General features: G+C 40.3%; 1 protein-coding gene across 4 annotated transcripts in view; it reads left to right on the top strand.

The window, feature by feature from the left end:
- Nucleotides 1–386: 386 nt before the first annotated feature.
- The window catches only part of LOC141401022 (uncharacterized), a 208,175-nt gene continuing 202,561 nt past the window's right edge, over nt 387–6,000 (top strand). The window contains exon 1 of one of the 4 annotated variants that reach the window (XM_073980818.1): nt 387–986. The gene's annotated coding sequence lies outside the window, so the exon portion shown is untranslated. The remainder of the gene's footprint in view (nt 987–6,000) is intronic. The other 3 variants (XM_073980819.1, XM_073980820.1, XM_073980821.1) reach the window with 3 other exon arrangements.

The following is a 6,000-nucleotide window of genomic DNA, read 5'->3' as shown; positions in this document are numbered from 1 at the left end:
ATATATAGAAATTTCGATGCTTTTCGGTTATGTGTAAGTGTAAGTCCGTAGTCACACGTACATATTTTTCAGTAAAATAAAATGTATTTTTTACATTTTTTATAAAATAAAAGCAGTTGTTTATTCTTCTTTACATTTCTGTGAACTAATTTTCCATAATTTCAAGAAAATCATTGACATTTCCGCCATTTTCATCTCCAAATTAATGGCAATGACAACTTAACGATAATATCGATAGCAATCGATATTTTAAAACATTATATCGAAAATATCTAATGTTGGGAATATCGATGGTTTGCCAGCTCTACCTTTCCAACCTTAAAGTCGACTAATCGGCAACTCGACTTCTATATCCCTAAATCACCAATCGAAAGTCGAACTTTCCTATCCCTAAAATCACTTCGTCAAAAATATTCGTAGAAATAAGAGTGTGCGCGAAATTTATTGCTGTTTACGGATGAAAAACGGCAACAAAAATTTATGAAAAAGATAGAAAAAACAAATAACAGGCAGAGTTGAATAAAATTTTTCTCTATAAAATAGAAAAAAGTTTTCTATGAAATCATTTGTGTTTACTTAAACGAAATTTATATAAACAAAAAAGCAGAGCCAGATACAAATAAAAAACGAGCAACATTAATTAGCCGAGCGAAGCGACTTCTTTTATATATCATTTTTTGTTTTTTTTTTCCTTTATCAATAATATACAAATTTTGCGAATGGACGGGTGTGTGACAGACAAGTGAAAAAGAAAAGTGAGAAAAGTCTAAAAACGGAAATATGTACATCATTTTTGGAAAAAGGATATAAAAACCGAACAGAGTGTGAAGCAGTAAGGCAAAAAATATTTGTATGTGGAAAGTGTTTTTTAAGAGAGTGAATAAAAAGAATAATTAACATATGTGGTGTAAATGAAATAAGAATTAATTTCTGAAAACCAATGTGAAAAGCTGTGAAAAAAGAAAACAACAAATATCAAGTTAAAGGTAAAGAAAAAACAAAGCCCCAGTGTTTTCCTAAAAATTATTAACATGTGTTGTAAATGGTTAAGATAATATAATATTGGAATACTTGCTAATCGCCCAAAGAATTATAAACCAGTCTTTAGTCTTTGGTCGTTTAGCCAAAAACGAGTCAGTGGTGACATAAAAGGAAATACATAAATAACATAAACGGGATACAAAAACCAACAATACACAACACCACAGTCCACAGTCAGAGTCATCCACTCAAATACATAATAAAACATAGGCAGAGCAGTACAAAGAGTAATGCGAGTGGTTGATGTAGTAATAGAAAGTGGTTGCCGACTGACTGACGGGCTGCTGGTTGCCTTGCCTTGTCTATCCGCTTTTCAAGCTTGTGGAGTGGAAAAACAGGAGTAATGCAAGCTCCACCAAAACGAATCGAATAAACGACAGACACTGCATCTAAGATCAGGAGCAGAATGACGGAGAAAACACCGAAAGAGAAAACTTACTTTTCATATGAATTTGTAATTGATACCCCCCATTTGACTGAGTTGCCGGTTTGTGCCGCAAGTAAAGTTGCATGATGTGATGTCTCATTTTGGTCATGTCATGCCAAACACACACACAAACATGCGATGAAACCTGCAATGTTTTCTTTTTATTTTGCATGTTGATATTTTTGTTTCTTGTTTGTTTTTTGTTTATCAATAATCAGTGGGATTTGTTATTGTTTGAATGATGTGAATTGCAAACATGAGACAGGTTCATCAAATCCAATTGGGAGATTGAGGGCAATTATCAGGTTTTTTAATATACCGGTCATCATGAAATGTCTACCCTTGCTATACCCTCTGCCTTCAGGCTAAGGAAGAATGTATACACACACACATTGACGGAATACGTTTCAGACAATTTAGAGTTGATTTCGCCATGTTCGTCCGTCTGTCCGGCTGGTGTCCCAATAAGCCTCGAACGGGTCAACCGATTTGGTTCAAATTTTGGGTATGGTAATATTTTGTCCATGCTTAGTTTAAGATCGAATATAGGCCACATTGGTCCACTGCTTCCGGTATCTGCCTTCCTTAAAAGTTCCACAATTTTCGCTAAAATGGTACAACTCGTCTGGGATAGTTTTGAAATTTTTTGCAACAAGAGTTTTTGCGGGCCCTGTTTCGACGGCGCAATTATTTTCGGGGAAAGTCCATAGTTCCTGAGATAATGGCCCAAAAGCTTCAAAAAAGCCTGCCGGTACGAACTAAACCGGGTAGTAGTACGTAAGATAACACTCGAAGGTAGAAACCGATTTGGTCCAAACGTTGTACATCGTACTATTTCTTACAGACAGGTGTAATTATTTTTTTGGGGGCAAGTCCATACTTATTTATTTATTTACTTCCTGAGATATTTGCCCAAAAACTCAAAAACTCCTACATACGTGAGAGGTATTGACTGTACCTCTATTCTTTAGGTTCGATTCTGAGGGTGAGATATTGATTTTGTAGCAACGCAAATATGTTCGATGGTGTATTATTTCAGTTATGAGGTTCTGGTTGTGATGTGTGATCCCAATCTACATGCCGCGCATGTGGCATCAGTTCGGACCCGATACAAATTGATGCAGCTGTAACGTTGGTCTAGATCATGAAGTTATCTCTTGATGTGCCTGGGTGCGGAAGCCTTTTTCATTATAGCGTGACAGGGATGCTCACTACGATAACACCCACCGGTAAAACCTTCGCCTCCTCGTAAAGATGGACCACTGGTGTCATGAAGAGCCACCCTGTTGCAGTCCTCAGGGCGGCATACTGCCAGGTTTGAAGAATATTCTTCAACTGCGTAGCGCTAACATTCGCATATCACACCGGCACTGCTTAGCTTACCACAGACCGACCTATTGCTTGATAAGCGGTCAACAAGGTTTTGTTGTCTGAACCCTAAGTGCTGCCGGCCAGCGACTTGAGGAGCTTATTCCTACTTCTAATCTTGTCTCAAATAGCTATACGCGGATAAAATTCGGTACCTCAAAAAGTGAGTTAGAGAATCGCACTACAAGTTCCAAGATGGACTATGCCGACACGTTCCTTTAGGTACCTCATCCGCAAAGGTTCTACACTTTTGCGATTTAATCTAGTTTGAGGCTACTCTCTCGGATCCAGTTGAAATTTTAATATCGGATAGTCATGGTACAGTATTATATTTTTATTTGCTAGGGGAAGACAATACTCCCTAAGATATGGGCCCCCAAATGGCCCAATATTTTAGGTAACTCCTTCTATTCTTTGAAACAAAGTCAACGTTATAATTTTATTCTCTATACTTATACTAATGGCCCCAGTGCTGAAATTTATGGACCTGCTCATCGTTCATCTAGGTCCACCACTTCTGTTATTGTTTGTTTTGTAGCTGATGGCAAAGCCAAATGATCTTTTTTACTTATTATTCTTTATACCATCAGCGGTTAGGCTAACGAGGGCATATACACTTTGATACGACCAAATTTAGTTTAAGTTCGAAGATGGGCCATATCGGTCCGCTCCTCACAAAATTCGGATAAAGTGAAGTTTAGGAACTCCTCTCTGATCATTTTGAAATCTTTTTCAGTAGGTTGTCCTTGCGGCTTCCTGTACGGTACAATTTTTTCTTGCGCAAGTCAATATTTCCTGACATATTGGCCTAAAAGTTCCAAGAAATCCGGACGGTCCCAAGTAAAATGGAAAATCCACATGATAACTCTTGCAGGTAGTTTCTGATTGGTGCAGACTATTTTTCATCTAGTCATGTATCAGGTTGGAATATGGACTATATCAGTCCACTCCACACAAAATTCGGATAAAGTGAAGTTTAGGAACTCTTCTCTGATCGTTTTGAAATCTTTTTCAGTAGGTTGTCCCTGCGGCTTCCTATACGACGGTACGATTTTTTTCTTGCGCAAGTCAATAATTCCTGGAGATATTGGCCTAAAAACTCCAAGAAACCCTGACGGCACCAACCAAAATGGCAAATCCGCAAGATAATTCTCGCAGGGAGTTTCTGATTGGTGCAGACTTTGTACATCGTATTTTTTCATCTAGTCGTGTATCAGGTTGGAATATGGACTATATCGATCCACTCCTTGGGGTACCTCTCCCACACAAAATTCGGATAAAGTGAAGTAAAAGAGGTCCTCTCTGATCGTTTTGAAATTTTTTTCCGGCAAATTGTCCTTGCGGCTACCTTTACGATTGTACAATTTATTTCGGGCGCAAGTCCATACTACCTGAGATAATGACCTAAAATCTCCAAGAAACCTTGACGGTACCAACTAAAATGGCAAATCCGCAAGATTACTATCGCAGGGAGATTCTGATTGGTCGAAACTTTGCACGTCGTATTATTTCATGTAGAAATCTATACTTCCTGAGAAATCGGCCCAAAAACTCAGAAAACCCTTACAGGCGTCAGAAGTATTGTGTTTGCTTCTTTTCTTTAGGTCCGAAGCTGAGGGTATATATCTGTTGTTGTTGTTGTTGTAACAGTTTTTGTTATTATGTTTGTATGTTCGTTCTTCTGTTCAATCTGGCTCTATCTCCAGTTCAAGGAAAGTGGCTGCTTTGATGGGATGTAACCACAGATCCCCTGGAGTTAGATGAGTAGGTTTGGCTGGGCAGTTGAAAAGGTGTTTTGTGTCGTGCGAATGTCTTGCACGGCGCGGTCGATTTCCGTCCAAAAAGAATTTAGGTGTCTGCAATATCCCGAGCTTAGTTGAGCTAAAACTACTCTAGTTTGTCGTGGCAGCTGACGCTCCTCAGCTGCAATAGATGGGGGATGTATTTGGAGGACTTTATTCACACTATAATTGCTTAAGACCTTGGCAACTGCATCCGTGTGAATACTATTTAAACCTGCTTGATATACTTGTTGATCTAGGGGTTCTCTCCTGTATCGTTGGACCTCTCCCTCTAAAACATGGATATCCTTCCTGATCTGCCTGAATGTGTCGGGCTTGCCCACAAGATGGTGATTGGGATGGCGCACACGGTAACATCCAAGCAGGTACTGCAACGAAAGCATCTCATTGTGTTGCTTTACTGGAAGAATATTTGCCTCCTCATGTGAGTGGTCCACTGAAGATTTGAGGAGGCACCCTGTTGCTGTTCTTAGGGCGACATTCTGGCAAGTTTGAATCTTTTTCCAATTCGTATCACATAATCTCGGGGACCAGACTGGCGCCGCATAGCTTACCAGAGACCGACCTATCGCGTTATATGTGGCCAACAAGGTTTCTTTATCTGCACCCCAAGTCCTGCCGGCTAGGGACTTGAGGAGCTTGTTCCTACTTTTCAGTTTGTCGCAGATAGCTGTGGCGTGTGGCGCGCACGACGTGAAAGTAGTGTCAAATGTGACCCCTATAATTTTGGGACAGTTTGTGGTCGGAATTCTGCTACCATTGACAACGACATTGAATTCTCTTCCAAACTGCGCTGTCCATGTAGTGAACAGAGTGGCTGTTGATTTTGTGGCGGAAATCTGCATCTTCCTCGAATGGAAAAAGGTGGTAAGATCGGTTAAATAGTTGTTCAGTCTCTCACAGATGTCATCAGGATATTTACCCGACGCCAGGATCGTGCAATCATCCGCATACATTACGATCTCGATGCTGTCTGGAGGGGGCGGAATACAGGAGAGGTAGAGGTTAAACAGTTCCGAAGATACCACCCCACCTTTGGGAACTCCCTGTTTCACTCTACGGGGTTTGGACTTCTTCTTCCTGAATTCCACGTACGACTGGCGTCCACACATATAATTGACTATCCAACGTTTCAAGCTTGACCGGAGGGTTGTCTGCTCAATGTCCTCAAACAGCGTGGAGTGCCTGACTGTATCAAAGACTTTTGATTAGTCAAGCGCCACCATCACTGTTCTATCGCACGGCCGTCTCTGGTTGAGTCCTTGACAAATATGTGTGGTAATGGCGTGCAGCGCAGTTATCGTGCTGTACTGCTTACGGAATCCATGCTGATGATCGGCAACTTGATAGCTACTTCTGATA

Source organism: Musca autumnalis, unplaced genomic scaffold (genome assembly GCF_047663935.1).
Source record: "Musca autumnalis isolate F117 unplaced genomic scaffold, ASM4766393v1 scaffold_4, whole genome shotgun sequence".
Classification (NCBI taxonomy): domain Eukaryota; kingdom Metazoa; phylum Arthropoda; class Insecta; order Diptera; family Muscidae; genus Musca; species Musca autumnalis.
The sequence above is the reverse complement of the archived record's forward strand: the minus strand, read 5'-3'. Positions and strand labels throughout refer to the sequence as shown.